The following is a 16,388-nucleotide window of genomic DNA, read 5'->3' on the forward strand; positions in this document are numbered from 1 at the left end:
TTTTAAAGATTTTATTTATTTATCCATGAGAAACACAGAGAGAAGCAGAGACACAGGCAGAGGGAGAAGCAGGGTCCTCACAAGGAGCCCAAGTAGGACTCGATCCCCGGACAGGATCACACCCTAAGCTGAAGGCAGATGTTCAACCTGTGAGCCACCCAGGCATCCGAGGAATGAGAATGTTCAGTGTAGCACTATTTAGAATGCCAAGAAACTGTTAGCAATAAATTCCAGTCCTACATTACAAGAATGTTACAGTACATTATATAATTTTAATACAAATAGATAATAGATACCTAGGGGCACCTGAGTGGCACTGTTCATTAGGCATCTGACTCTTGGTTTCAGCTGAGGTCATGATCTCAGGGTCCTGGGATGGAGACTTGCATCAGAGGTTTGTGCTCACCAAGGAGTCTGCTTGAGACTCTCTCTCCCTCTCCCTCTGCCCCTCCAGCTCATGTTCTCCCTCCCTCTCTCTCTCTCTTTTTTAAAGATTTTATTCATTTATTCATGAGAGACACAGAGAGAGAGAGAGAGAGAGAGAGAGGCAGAGACACAGGCAGAGGGAGAAGCAGGCTCCAAGCAAGGAGCCCGATGTGGGACTCGATTCCGGGACTCCAGGATCATGCCCTGGGCCAAAGGCAGGCACCAAACCACTGAGCCACCCAGAGATCCCCTCTTTCTCTTTAAACTAAATAAATAAATCTTGAAAAAAATAATACATGCCTATCCAAAAGTATAATGGCTATAAAAATAAGAGACATATTTGTGGCATACAGTTCCTTGAAAATGAAGTATAAAAAGAGAAGTCCCATTATACATGGAAATGCATAAGATAAAAACAATTCAACTTGCCTGGTGGGGGTATGTCAAGATTGTTTTTTCATATTTACCTAAAATACAGTTTATATTTTATTTCTAATAATTAAAAAAACCCACATTCCTAAAGGTAAATATCAATGGGTTCAATTGTTTAGTCATACTATCAGTTAACTTCTATAAGGATAATAGCTGGAGAGAAAAGCTTGGATTTAGTGACATTTAATCCACTTTGCCTCTAGGATATAGACTCTATGATCATTGACTGATTTCTCTCCACATGTTCTCCTTACTTGCCCAAAGAAAAGTAAACTGAACCAACGCTGGTCCAGCAATGACTTTGTCTTAGAGATATTCAACTAATTATGTAGCAAACAAAATTATTATGATTTTGAATTTCTTTCATTTGTGGGTGTAGCAAGAAGATCAAAGACATCTAAACAAATAAAACATAGGCTTCACTTCCTCCACCGGGTCCCTGTTTCCATATCTATTAAAAAAAATACTGGAGTTGTCCTATAACTCCAAGATTCCTACTAATTCTTGCATTCTGTGATTCTAATTACTATAATTTTCATTACTGATAACTAAAATAAATGACAGAGTAAACATGGGAAGATAGCACTGGAGCTGAGTTTCCCAACTGTGGTAGAGTTCAGAGAGTAAAGCGTTCATCCCATGTTTACCAGGAGTAGTGAGAGGGGGCGTACTTGCCTGATCTTCTGGGGGAAAAGTGCTGTTCTTTCACCTTTGTTGTTGTTTCAATTTATTTGTTTTGGAGATGACTTCTCTCTGCTTGGGGAAGTTTCCTTCTATGTCTGACTTACTGACTTTTTAGTACATGGATTTTGAGTTTTATCAAAGGCTATTTCCGCATGTATCATGATAATCATGTATTTCTAGTTTTTTTCCTTTATTTTTTTTTTTAATATGGTGAACTGTATTGATTGATTTTTGAATGTTGAACCAGCCTTGCATTCCTGAGGTAAACCCCACTTGGTCACGTTATAGTCTCTTTTAAAAATTTATTTCCTTTATTTTGTATTTTGTGGGATTAAATTTATTACCATTTTGTTGAGCATTTTTGCATCCAATAAATTCATAAGTGATTTTGTCCTATAGTTTTGCTTTCTTGAAATATATTTGGTTTTGGTGTCAGCAGAATGAGGTCCTCAAAAAACAAGTTGGGAAGTATTCCATCCTCTTCCATATTCTGGAAGAATTTGTGTACAAGTGCTGTAATTTTTACCTGAAGAGTTTGGTAGCATTCATCAGTGCATTCATCCATATCTTGGGTCTTGGGTTTTCTTTTATGGAATGTTTTTAACTCCAAATTAAATCGATTTAGTGGAGTTAAGATTACTCACATTATTGGGCTGCCTGGGTGGCTCAGTTGTTGAGAATCTGCCTTTGGCTCAGGTTGTGATCCCAGGGTCCTGGGATTGAGTCCCACTTTAGGCTCACTGCTGGGAACCTGCTTCTCCCCCTGCTTATGTCTCTGCTTCTCTGTCTCTCATGAGTAAATAAATAAAATGTTTATCTAATGGTTGTAGACTTATCTTTGGTCATTTGTGTCCTCCAAGGAATTTTTCCATTTTTATAAATGTCACTTTCCAGCTTTACTCTAAAAGCTGTGAATACTAGTGGCCCTCCTCACCCTCCCTTCCATCACCTTACTGCCCTACGTGAATGATGTCTTCCCATCAGGAGAGATGGGACTGATTATCATCTGATAGCATCTCACTTTTTACAGGGAGAAAAACTTTTTTCCCTGAGGCCACTTATCTTCCGGAAAAGCAGTCTATACTGTAGTGTCTAAACCGCTAACCTGAAAGCCTCAAGCAAATAGGCACATTTAAATCCAATAGGGTTCATGATCCCCCAGGCTGGTATTTTCTTCTCTGCTTTGATACTGACCTGATTCAGAATTCCCTTTCTTCCTTCTACATTATGATGGGACAAGAAGAGAGAAGATGAGGGTGAGGCCAGAGAGGTACCCAGGATACAAAATTTTAAAAGGTGCTCTCTCTTGGGGTCCTGTAAGCTCAAGGTCTATACCTGTAGGAATCTAACAATGAGCTCCTCCTTCTCATCTGTGTCCTGGATGCCCCATTTGCCTCATTTAATTCTGGCCTTTTAGATTTTATTACTTCTTTGAAAGCTGTAAAAATGTAAAATCCTTGTCAGTGTTTTATCAGAAGTAGTTTAGGCATCATTTCCAAGGAATGAACCAAAACTATCATGATTTTTGATCTAGTCCTGTAAATCATCAGTGATATTAAGACATTATTAAAAAAAATGATGCGGGCCTAATAACCATAACAAATGCCACAGGCCCTGATTGTGTCCTTCATCTCCTCCCCGCCACCAAATCATATATGTGAAAACACTTCTACTTTCACAACTTGCTCCATTTAGAATGATTCTGGAATATGTGCATTTCCTGCAGTGCTATCTAAAACCCCATCCATTTTTCTCCCACTCAAGAAAGCACATGACAATGTAAGTAATGGATGCTGTTATAGGAATAAATTTAAATATTTTCTAATTTACTATTTACCATTCATAAACTGTTCTTTATTTTTATAACAAATTATTTTTAGATTAAATCACAAGTGACTACCACATGTACTACAGACAGAATGGTAATGACTGTTCCACTGAATACTTTACATTAAACAGTATTACACACTCAAAATATTGCCAAGGATTTAGAATTTTGATCAGCAGTTTCAGGAAGCCGAGGGCTTTAGGCTAGCTGATGAATCATAGAGAGGGTCCCACCATTTCTCGTCAGAGGCTGCTGCCTCTGTGTCAGTGGGCCGTGGGATTTCTATGATCCGACCTTAGGATGACCCCTTTTTATGGCGAAATAAGGTATTAAGCAAGGTCGTTCTCTCTGGAGCCGTAAAAGATTGACGAGGGAACACTGAGCTGTGCTTTGTTTCGAGCAGGGCTGCTGCATGTCCTCGGCCTCCCCTGAGCCTGGTCCAGGCGGTGGTCATTCTAACAGCACTGTCTCCCAGCCTGGGTTTGGCTCTGTCTTCATACTCAGCCCTTTTTAAATTGTGAGACTTCTTTTTTTTTCTTCATTGTCTCAGTCCAAATGCACATAACAAAACACCAACTGTATGTCAGCCTTGAAAATGTAAAACTGACCTTAGCACCCTGTGCTTCCTGTGCTTAGCACTTATGTCTAAAATCCTTCATCTACACTTTCTTTGAAATATTTTGCACCTGAGAGTTCATTATATGTCTCTATGTCATTTTGACCTATTTTCAATAATGAATGTATTCAGTGTTAGAATGGTATTGCAATATAGATACTAAAAGTGCAACTTCACACATTCTTTATATTAACTTTAATTCAATGCTTTCCATTTCTCCATTGCTCCAGACCCAGGAGTTTAAAAAATTTACATTTGTCTGTTAAAGAGATTATGAACTCCTTAACTAGCACATGCCATGTGCTAAAAATTTTCCCATTTTAGTACTTACAACATCCAATTAGGTATATAGTTAAATTCCCAGTTTTCAAAGGAGCAACCCAAGTCTGAGTGAAGAAAAGTAACTTGTCTAAAGTCACACAACTAACAAATAGAAGAGCCAATGTTAAATATAAATCTATCTCACTCCAAAATTCATGTTTTTTTTTTTTTACGTAAAATCCTGCATCTCCTTCCAGGACTTGCTATGGAAGAGAATGTTTTTCTCAAATTTTACTTTGTCGTCTATCCCCTAAGAAGATAAACAATTTTCACATATGAAGCTTTTTAAAAAAAAGCCTCAAAACTTCTTGCTGATTAATTAGCAAGACAAGTCAGAGAGGACAACCAAAACAAAGAGCTCCCTAAACCCAAACACTAAAGCAATAATCCAGATTGAAGTATTTTAATAAACATGAATATATTGTTAATACCATTACCTATCACTGGTATCCCCATCGACATGGTGACATCTCACTCCTGAGCTCCTCGTGTTTGCTGGCATCTCCAGGCCTTGCTTTTCTCCTGGTTGCTGGCGATAGAGTTTGCTAGATCCTCCTGCTGCCTGGGACATCCTTCTTCACTCAGTCCCTATATAGATAGGGAGTTCCTTGCATTAAACTTCTGTAAGAGATCTGATTCTCTCCTGAAACTGGGACCTGGAAACCACACAGAAGTCCATTTTAATTATACTCTTTTTAAAATATTCTTTTTTTTTTTTTTTTTTAAGGGATTCCTGGGTGGCTCAGTCATTGAGTGTCTGCCTTCGGCTCAGGGCCTGATCCCAGGATCCAGGATCGAGTCCCACATCAGGCTTCTTACAGGAGAGCCTGCTTTTCCCTCTGCCTGTGTCTCTGCATCTTTCTCTCTCTCTCTCTGTCTCTGTCTCTTTGAATAAATAAATAAAATCTTAAACAATAAAAAAAATAAAAGTTTTTGGGCCGCCTGAGTGGCTCAGTAGTTAAGCAGCTGATTTCTGCTCAGGGCATGATCCTGGAGTCCCAGGATCGAGTCCCACATCCGGCTCCCTGAATAAAGTCTGCTTCTTCCTCTGCCTGTCTCTGCCTCTCTCTCTCTCTCTCATGAATAAATAAAATAAAAATCTATTAATTTTTTTTCTTTTTTTATTTAAGTCCAATCAACATATAATGTATTATTAGTTTCAGACATAGAAGTCCGTGATTCATCAGTTTTCTATAACACCCAGTGCTCATCATATCTTGTGACCTCCTTTATGTCCTCAGTCTTTCCCAAATCTTAAGAATATGTTTGCAAAATTAACACGAGAATTTCAATTGTCTACACTTGCAGGGGGTATAGCTACAAGCACTAAGCTTCTGTGTCACTCCTGAGAAGGCTAACCAGCCCGTGCATGTGTGGTGCAATGTCTGCTTTTCTTTTCTTTTTTTTTTTTTTTAAGATTTTATTTATTTATTCATAGAGACACAGCTAGAGAGAAAGACAGAGACACAGGCAGAGGGAGAAGCAGGCTCCATGCAGGGAGTCCGATGTGGGACTCGATCCCGGGGTCTCCAGGATCACACCCTGGGCTGCAGGCGGCGCTAAACCGCTGCGCCACTGGGGCTGCCCAATGTCTGCTTTTCAAATCCTGAATTATTAAGGTCAAAGAAGTATGGCCATATTCAGTTCCTGTGCACAGACTTTGCTCAACTAGAGGCTCAATTAATTAGCAGATCAAAATCAGGCTGGGATTTGTTTTGTCAATTGCTAACCAGTTTAACTGGGTTATAGAGAAAGACTCTATATGACATTAAATGACCTTCCTAAAAGCTTATTTCTCTCCCAACTGCTCATATTAGAATCAATTTCAGGAGTCATTCAAAATGCGCTGTTTATGAGCTTCCTAAATGCAGTTACTATTTGCCAGATGTCCGTGTCACACCAGTCGGCTGCTTGCCTTTCACTGACCCCTTCCATAGATGTTCCTGCCTTGGATCTAAGACCCAGGAAACTCACCCAGAGCAGGGTGGTTGCCATGCTGGGTCCTGGGGAGAAAGAAGTCCTCACTTGGGTGTGGGCAAAGCAGACAATGTTATAAGTTGAGCTTATAGTGGTGACAAAATTAGATTTTTTTCAGGTTGGATTTAGAAGTATATTATTTTTTTAGACTTCTTAGTGTGTTTCAAGAATTTATAATTCCTTTGATTAGATCTAAGTTGATTAGAAATGAATGTGAACTCCCCGCCCGCCCCCCTGATATCCTAGGGTTATTCTATAGCTGGCTGGGACCTGGTTGTTTTGAATGTCTTATTAACCCAAATACTCTGCATCAGAGGCACACACATCTTCGTTTTTTCTACTTATGTGATGAGATCATCATCCACTGTCAGTGGCTCACTCTGAACAAAATTAAGTTGATCATAAAATGATTTCTACATTTAAACATGACATATTTATTTTTTTTTTTTTTTTTTTTTTTTTTTTTTTTTTTTTTTATTTATTTATTTATGATAGTCACACAGAGAGAGAGAGAGAGAGAGAGAGAGAGAGAGGCAGAGGGAGAAGCAGGCTCCATGCACCGGGAGCCTGACGTGGGATTCGATCCCGGGTCTCCAGGATCGCGCCCTGGGCCAAAGGCAGGCGCCAAACCGCTGCGCCACCCAGGGATCCCTAAACATGACATATTTAGATAAAAAAAGTAGAGCTTAACTAGTACTTCTCATTAACCAAGTATCCTAACTCTTTAATTCTTTAACTAACAATCTGTTTCACAGATTTCCATAAAATGAAAAAAAAAAAAACAAAAACCCAAAACAACAAAGTATTTGTTTTCTCCTTCACATTGACTTTTCTATATGCAATGACAACATACCCATTGCTCAGAAAAGAACCTAAAAATTCTAATAGATGATATTAAAATTTCCAAAATAATTTTTAAATGTTCCTGTGACATATAAACAAAACTGGACCAAGTAAAAATAATGATGAACAAGCAAATGTTCATTATAAAATAAATGTAATTTTACCAATATTGGAAAATATTGGTAAAATGCCACATTGGAATAAAGACTAAAATGCTTTACTTGTACTTTCTTTATTGTTTCATTCCTATGATAAGAACTGAGAATACTGCGAAATATATATTTATTTTGTAGAAATATATATAATAAAAGAGACAAGGTAGGCATCAAAAAATAGAAGCAGTAACAAAAGATCGACCAAATACAGAATAATAAACACAAATTCTCCACTTAAAATATCAAACACTATACCTGTTTTCCTGACTTTACACAAAGACAATTGCTTTCTATATGCTGGGTCTACTAAAATATCACAGTTAATGATTTTTTTTTTTTTGATGTCATGGGGTAAAACTGAATTATGTAGTTAACCGTAATGAGCATTGTGCGGTTATTTCTAAATTCCACAGGGAAAGGGTTAAATTACTTTGTTGTTCACTAAATTGCCATGTGTACCCAGGCACTCAGTTGAAGCTTTTTAACGGTGATGATGAAAAACTTGGAAATATTAAGACATGGAAATTACTCAGATTAATCTAAAAAATGTTAACATAGATTTTTGCTGTTGTTGTTGTTTTCTTTTTCCAACTGAAGAAAAAAATCAGCCCAAAGCTCTAGCAGTGAAATTGGTATTACTTTTTTGGGGGAAGTGTAAGACAAAAAAAGAAACATTTAGGAGACTGGTGTAGAGGAAGAGTGGTATGAGTCAGAAAGGCCTAGAAACGTCAAATAATTTTCTTGAGCCTGTTTTGTTGTCTATCAAATGGAGGTAATGAAGTACAGATGTATATAGATTACCTAGCTTTGTGCCTGGCATCTAGCAGAGCTCAGTAAGGATGAGGAAGCAAACGTGCCTCATATCTAGTGGTCCTTAGGCTTTTCCCTGGTTTTGCCCAGTAGGGAGCATGTTAGCTTGACCTCCTGGATCTGTTTCCTTCTTTTGTTTTCGATGGTGACCTCTGTCTCACCAGGCATGGTCCCTTTGGTCAGGTGCAGCATAACCTGAAAACAGGAAGAGGATAAGAATGAGAGGTGGAGGGCTTGGGATGGAAAGGGGTGTGGGGTATTTGGGTACAGGGAAGGCATGAAAGAGGGAAGGAGATGAGCAGAGGAGGGGGAGGGAAGAGAGAAATGAAATAGAAATGAGGCAGCATGGTTGCCGGTCTACTCACATTTTTCACGGTGTTTATGAAAAACAATTAAAAGGCAAACTGTTATGAAAGCATTTTCGGTTCCTAGAATGTGCCCTTTCGAATTCAACACTGCTCCAAGACTGAGTTACGTCGATCCTCACTCTATTAGCACTAAAATCCACATGGTCCTCATTCTCTACAGGGATTTCAGTGTGTTTCTGCCTCTTGACTAATGTGGGAAGACCTCTCCACTCCTTCTCCCTACCCACATCCTTCTTATCTTAGAAAGACCCCACCTCCGTGATAACTACTGTCCCTGATTCATCTCACTGTCAGAAACATTTTGCAAGAACTACTCTTGTTTGATCTGGACCTATCTTTGATCAGGTTGCTCAGGAGCAAAGCTTGAAATGGAGATTCAGGTGAGCATGATTGACTGAGGGAATGTCAGCAGAAGCAGGGCTTGGGGAGGTGGGATCCAGCCGGGGAGGAGCTAATGACAGGTGTGATTTCAGCAAGACTCTGGCTCTGGCCTGGTCACACAAGATGTCCTGGAGCATTAACTGTATCACTGCGTTGTTGATCCTGCCTTGAGGCAAGAGTATCAGTCTTCGGATGTTGAAGTCACTCAATTATTGGTTTTAGGTTCTGCATCACTTGTTGGGAAAGACAGCAAGCCTTCTGCATATTCAACTGAGGGATAGATATTCTTCAGAGGATGAGATGGCATCTAGCCAGGAAGTGGCTGACACTCACTGCAGCCCAGTCGAGGGCACCTGGATGGCCCATCCATTGCACCTACTACTGTGTCTATTGAGAGCCTCACCCATTCTTTACTTTGTGTTGCAGAAATTTGTTTCTGTTGTATTTCTACTCATTTGTGAGTTTCCGGGGGGACAAACTAAGTGCTGTGTTTATCCTTGCAGTTCACAAGACACATAGTCCAGCTCCCTTCCTGTGAGCCTTGGGATGGGCCTTGGGAATGGATGCCAAGACTTCATTTCTAACAGGAAGGAAACCTGGAGCATGGCTCCAGCTCATTCTGTCACAGAATGGAGTAGATTATGGGGAATGCTTGTATTCATGGGAAGCCTCCTGAAAGCTTAGGAGTGTGCAGACTCATCCACCCTGATCTAACCAGTGTCACCAAGGTGTACAAGTGTCCACAGCGGAAGGGAATTACCAAGGGCATGGGTGACCAAGGCTTACAGGGCTGCTGAGTGACCTGTTCCCACACACTGATCTTACAGACAAGATTCTTACCGGGGCCTTGGCAAAATAACAGGTGCCTACACATTATATACCTCCAGAATGTTCATGGAGACTGAACGAGGTGAATGCCATGGGTTTGGTAGGCATGTTTGCTGAATAAATTGCATATTAACTTGTAGAATATCTCTTGCATACCTATTATAAAACCCCTGAAAGAGCAGTGGGAATGAGATGGAAACAATTGGAGGACAACTCTGTTTGACCTAGGCCTTCCCAGCAATTGCCTCAGTCCCACTGTTTCCTATACTGCCTGTGGTCTGGACACGCCCAGGTTCAAGGGTCCATCTTTGATTCCTCACCTGTGTTCTTGTCCAGAAGTCTGGGGACACACTTTCCTGATGGCCTCGGCAGCTTCTTCCAGCTGGAGCAAAGAGATAATCACTACCATTTATGTCATCACCACCATCAGGACTACATCACCATAAGAAAGGATTTGGGGATTTGTGTTTTATTTATCCTTCCATAATTCAGTAAAAATGAAGTCTACCTGGATTAGTTTGCTGATTTTTCCAATACTGTTAGTTTCTGTCGAAATCAGGTTTGGCAACATAAATGCTGCTAATGGAAAAAGTTGCCGGTGCATTCTTGTATTTTTTTTTTTTTTTTTCATGGGATGAGCTTTAGGAGATTAAACTCAGCCTTCAGTAGTTAGGAATCTCTGTTCTTGAAAGCTAAATGGAAGCTGATCGTAAATCTCTAGATGCTTCCAGGCACTGTTAATTTGGAGATGTGCTGATGATGTAATTAGTAATATATAAAAATAAAAACTCCAAAAGCAGACGGCTGTTCTCATGCTCTGGCAGAGATGCAGGTGGGGAGCTGGATTCGAATGGGGTATAATCATTTTATACCTCCATGCAGAAAATCCCTTAAGAAAAGTGCCTCTCCATTAGCTGTCACTGAGAATTATCTGTGCCCTGGGAGTAGACTGTGACAATATTTTTTGCTGAATTTCGAAAGAGCACATATAACTAAGGCCGTGACACTGACATGCTGAAAGACCAAAACTTCGTGGCAGCTGTGCTCTGCTCAGGAGATGCGGGCATCTCTGCAGCCCCCCGGAGGGTGGGGGAGCATCAGTTCTTGCACGGAGCCCTGGACAAGAGCGAGTGGAGGGAGACTGAGGGCCAGGGAGCTCTGCTTTTGTTCTGTCCTTTCCTGTGTGCAGATGAGGGAGCAAGCAGGGTTTGTGAGCACCAAGAGGGAGCATCCCACAGCCCCAGGGAGAGCCACGGACCCAGAAGGACGGTCAGCATTGGAGAGGGCTGAGAACGTCCTTCCTGTGCCAGAGCCTGGCCCCAGGGACCTGGACCCCCTTCCTCCCCCACAGGCACACTTAGAGGAACCCACAGGGAAGTGAAGGTATTTTTAAACCTTATTATTGGGGTGATATTTTTAGATCTTTTGTGAAAGGTGTTCTTTCTCCCTTGTCTGCTTCAGACCATCTCGTCTACCTTTGCCTGTTTCCTGCAGCTTCTCCAGCCTCAAGTCTGTGCAAGGTGACGGAGGTTGAGGACCCCATGATGCGGGCCGGGTGGGCCCCGGGGGAGGACCGCGTGGTGGGGACCAGGGAGCCCCGGGAGGAGGACCGTGGGGTGGGGACCAGGAAGCCCCGGGGGAAGACAGCGGGGTGGGGACCAGGGAGCCCGGGAGGAGGACCGCGTGGTGGGGACCAGCGAGCCCCGGGGGAGGACAGCGGGGTGGGGGCCAGGGAGCCCCGGGAGGAGGACAGCGGGGTGAGGACCAGGGAGCCTGGGAGGAGGACAGCGGGGTGGGGACCAGCGAGCCCCGGAGGAGGACAGCGGGGTGAGGACCAGGGAGCCTGGGAGGAGGACAGCGGGGTGGGGACCAGGGAGCCCCGGGGGAGGACAGCGGGGTGGGGACCAGGGAGCCCCGGGGGAGGACAGCGGGGTGGGGACCAGGGAGCCCGGGAGGAGGACCGCGGGGTGGGGACCAGGGAGCCCCGGGAGGAGGACAGCGGGGTGAGGACCAGGGAGCCTGGGAGGAGGACAGCGGGGTGGGGACCAGCGAGCCCCGGAGGAGGACAGCGGGGTGAGGACCAGGGAGCCTGGGAGGAGGACAGCGGGGTGGGGACCAGGGAGCCCCGGGGGAGGACAGCGGGGTGGGGACCAGGGAGCCCCGGGGGGAGGACAGCGGGGTGGGGACCAGGGAGCCCGGGAGGAGGACCGCGGGGTGGGGACCAGCGAGCCCCGGAGGAGGACAGCGGGGTGAGGACCAGGGAGCCTGGGAAGAGGACAGCGGGGTGGGGACCAGGGAGCCCCGGGGGAGGACCGCGGGGTGGGGACCAGGGAGCCCCGGGGGAGGACAGCGGGGTGGGGACCAGGGAGCCCGGGAGGAGGACCGCGGGGTGGGGACCAGGGAGCCCCGGGGGAGGACCGCGTGGTGGGGACCAGGGAGCCCCGGGGGAGGACAGCGGGGTGGGGACCAGCGAGCCCCGGAGGAGGACAGCGGGGTGAGGACCAGGGAGCCTGGGAGGAGGACAGCGGGGTGGGGACCAGGGAGCCCCGGGGGAGGACCGCGGGGTGGGGACCAGGGAGCCCCGGGGGAGGACAGCGGGGTGGGGACCAGCGAGCCCCGGAGGAGGACAGCGGGGTGAGGACCAGGGAGCCTGGGAGGAGGACAGCGGGGTGGGGACCAGGGAGCCCCGGAGGAGGACAGCAGGGTGAGGACCAGGGAGCCTGGGAGGAGGACAGCGGGGAGGGGGCCAGGGAGCCCGGGAGGAGGACAGTGGGGTGGGGGCCAGGGAGCCCCGGGGGAGGACAGCGGGGTGGGGACCAGGGAGCCCCGGGAGGAGGACTGCGGGGTGAGGACCAGGGAGCCCCGGGAGAGGACAGCGGGGTGGGGACCAGGGAGCCCGGGAGGAGGACCACGGGGTGGGGACCAGGGAGCCCCGGGGGAGGACAGCGGGGTGGGGACCACAGAGCCCTGGGGGAGGACCGCAGGGTGGGGACCAGGGAGCCCCGGGAGGAGGACCGCGGGGTGGGGACCAGGGAGCCCCGGGAGGAGGACAGCGGGCTGGGGACCAGGGAGCCCCGGGGGAGGACCGTGGGGTGGGGACCAGGGAGCCCCGGGGGAAGACAGCGGGGTGGGGACCAGGGAGCCCCGGGAGGAGGACTGCGGGGCGGGGGCCGGTTGGGCCCCGGGGGAGGACCGCGGGGAGGTTGCCAGGAGAACCCCTGGAGAACCCCGGGGGAGGACCACGCTCCGGCCTCTCTCCCCTCCCCGCTCTGTGCGCCTCCGCCTCCCTGTCTCGGTTTCTGCAGCTGAGGTTTGGACATGACAACACTCACTTCAGCGGACTGTCGTGAGGATTAACTGAGTTCATGTCTGCAAAGCTACTTGGAACAGTCCCTGGCGCCGAGTCAGGGCTGCATGGTTCTTTGTTTTTCTTAGTATTTTCAGAGCCCATCGTAGCGCCGCTGAAGGCCGCCCAGGGCCCACTCCTCCCTGCTGGGCTCCTGGAAGGGGTCTGCCCACCGCGGCTCTGCAGGCTTGTCCCCACACCTCCTCAGTGCAAGCCACCGAGCCGTCTCAGCTCCCCGCACCCACGAGGTTAGAGCTCCTGAGGGGGTGGCATGGGGCCCGGGAGGCCATGTGGGAGCCCCCCGGGCTGCTGCGCCCATGCCCTGAGCCTGCCCAATGCTAATGGACGCATTTCTCCCTGGTGCCACTCCCAAATTTTGATGGTTTGTCCAGGCTCATTGTGAGATGAAGAAACACCCTGCTCTGTTAGCCTAAAGGGAGTCCTGCTGCCTTTTCTTATTGGGTCACATTTTCCTCCAAAAAAGAAGTGGTATCTTGACCAGACTCATTGTCCAAGAACTTTATGCTCATAGGAAAATCACACAGACACACATGCGTGAAGATCAATACATCCTTGCTAAATAAAATAATTAAAACATAAATGACATTCAAATGAAGTTTTCAATTTTTAGTTGACTGGGAAAATGCTAGTGATATAATTTTAAGTGAAAAGGACAAGATATAAAATTGTACATATAGCATGGTTTTATGCCCACATATTTAGAGGAATAGAAACAAAAAATGGAAACTTACCTAGTGGTGGTGGAATTATAGGTCTTTTTTATGTTTTAAGAATAATTGTCTATATTTTCCAGAACTTTTAATAATGGATTTATAGTATTTTATTAATTTGAGAGAAAAAAACAATGAATAGTGGTATTTTTGGAAAATCTGACTAAGAAGCATTTACTCAATGCACTTAGTGTTACCTATTTCCACCATTCATCAGGCTGAAAATCTCTTAATTCTGATGTTGGAAGGATCCTTTGAAGAGCCGTAATGAAAATTTGGAAAATTTGTTGTGCTGACTCTCAGATTCACCGACTATACCATGAGGGTGCTGGAGGCTCCAGTACCCCCGCCCCACCCCATGCTAACACCTCATAAGCATTTGCTACATGTTCCTAATGAATTTGGCTGGCTTATCGATTCAGATAAACCCTTGACAGCAGTGGCACCAGTGATCTGCAAGATTTCTGATCCAATCATTTAAAAACATTTCTCCCTGATTCCTATGCCCAGAGTGCCCAGAGACCAAGAGTTTTCCTTTTCCGTTGATGCGTCTCACTCTGGTCGCTACGATTTCCCATGCTCAGTTTACCCCAAAATCTCAGAGTTTGAGCCAACTCTGAGTGGCCTGGGGTCTTCTGGTAGGTGGCTCAGGGGACAGAACACATCCCAGAACCGTTGGCAGCAGAACCACAAAGCAAGAGCCTGGTGTGCCCGACAAAGCTGTGTGGTCACACAGAAGGGCACTGATCTAGCCATTTCTTCAATGAGGCCCAAGAAGTTTACTATGTTTTTTTTTTTTTTAATTAGCATTCCTGAAATTCCCATTTAACTAACTATGGAGAATAAAGTTATTTTTAAAAAGTAAAGGTTGCCCATTTCTGAAGTTGCCTAGACACACTGCAAAACAAGTCATTATTTTTAGATATTAAAAAATAAAAAAATATATATATAGATTGTGAGAAAATGCAAATGGAGAAGTGTCCACAAAGAACACAGCTTGCCCTTTGCCCTCTGGGATGAGGGGCAGGTCAGAGAGGAAACAGGGATCACCCAGCTGATCCCTTCCTCCTTCTGATGGTCTCCTGCCAGATGCTGGCTTCCACTCTGACTTCTGCACCAGTCAGTCAGCACCACTATGATGGACTGTCCTGCCATCTTTGTTGGCTTATGCACTGCCTCCATGAGTGACATGGTGCAAAACTTCCTAAAGGCAGAAACAGAGAATGAAGTGCTCCTCAGAGCAGAAGGAGAGGGCCCAGCTGATGTGGAATTCAGGGTAGGGGAGTAGCAGGTATTCTCCTTTCAGTCCAGACCTGGATTTAGTTGTGTATCATCTACTAGAGTAGCCCTGAGTGGTGTGCTCATGTTTCAGGTCTCAGTAGGTGAGGACCTTGCACTGGTCACTGGTCTAGGTCCACCGTGCACTTCATGTGTGTCCCAACAGCATCCTTCCTCCTGGACACATGCTGCCTACCACTTCCTTCCTGTGGCTTCCATCCTGGTGGAACAGCAAGCATCACTCATCAGAGGGCAGAAGGAAGGAAGAGTTTATCCATCTGGTGTCTCTACCCCTCCCACTTCTGGGTTGTGTATTGCTAAGTGCCATGCTCTCAAATGGGTGGTCTTGAGAAGCAGCTCGTGCTGCTTCAGTGTCCTTGGGTGCCCAACAACAACTTAAAGTGGCTACCAGGTAATAATGTGCCTTTATTCCAATTTTTCTTCCTTGGCTGCATGTTTCTCTTCCTTCATTCTTGCTCCCTAAGACCATGCTACCTCTCCCCCAGATTCTGCTTTCTAGGGAATCCTAGCGGGGCCACTGCTGGAGAAGCTGGGGAGCAATCCAGATCTGGTGGTGATGTTCAGACAAAGAAGCTGCAAACAGGAAACAGAAACCAAGTGAGCCCAGATGAACTGAGAATGCTCCGCCTTGCATTTTATCTGGTATAAATGGAAGTGCAGTACTTAAATATTTATGAAATGAATGGAAGGAAGGAAGGAAGGAAGGAAGGAAGGAAGGAAGGAAGGATCAAGTAGTTGAAACAGGTCAAAGTTGAAACCAGCAAAAGAGGAGCAAAAGTAGCACCCAGTCCCTGAGGCTGTCCCTGTTGGCCAGGCAGTCTGCTTCAGCCATCCTTCAACACTGATGACTCAGCGCACAAGCACATAAGCTGACTGGATCATAGAAACCCTGAGAACTGATTTTAACACTTAAATTCCCCAGGGCCTCAGCATTTCTGTATGTATTATAGGCATTTAATCTATTCATTTGATTCACTTCTGTGTTTAATGGATATTTTTTGAGTACCCACTCTGTGCCAGACATAATTCTGAAACAAATTCCGAGATGTGTGCTTTCCCCTTGCACCCAAACGTGTACACCATAGGGCAATGCCTTAGGCACCAAACCCATACAGAAGAGCTCCTCTTCTTACTCCAGCATTTCCCCAGGACTTTCCGCATCCATCCTGCCCCTCATCCCTTCAGCATCCCTGTGCCTCTGTGGCTGAGGGTGTCAGAGCACAGGTGCCACAGCAGCCTCCTGCCCCAGCTGCTGAGTCCTTATGCCCCTGAATGGTGTTACCTGGGCAGGTCCTTCAGACAGGGGCTGTCCAATAAGATGCTCTGGGATGATGGAAATGTTT

The 16,388-nt window shown here is 45.7% G+C and overlaps 1 long non-coding RNA gene across 2 annotated transcripts in view; it reads right to left on the reverse strand.

Annotated features, from left to right (window-relative positions):
• LOC140600768 (uncharacterized) overlaps positions 1-16,388 on the reverse strand; it is a 72,279-nt gene that overhangs the window by 47,742 nt on the left and 8,149 nt on the right. For both annotated transcript variants that reach the window (XR_012003938.1, XR_012003939.1), the window contains exons 3-5: positions 9,990-10,051; positions 8,084-8,287; positions 4,745-4,963 (exon numbers count right to left, since the gene is read on the reverse strand). This is a non-coding gene — a long non-coding RNA (uncharacterized lncRNA). The remainder of the gene's footprint in view (positions 1-4,744; positions 4,964-8,083; positions 8,288-9,989; positions 10,052-16,388) is intronic.

This window comes from Canis lupus, chromosome 12, assembly GCF_048164855.1.
Source record: "Canis lupus baileyi chromosome 12, mCanLup2.hap1, whole genome shotgun sequence".
Taxonomy (NCBI): Eukaryota; Metazoa; Chordata; class Mammalia; order Carnivora; family Canidae; genus Canis; species Canis lupus.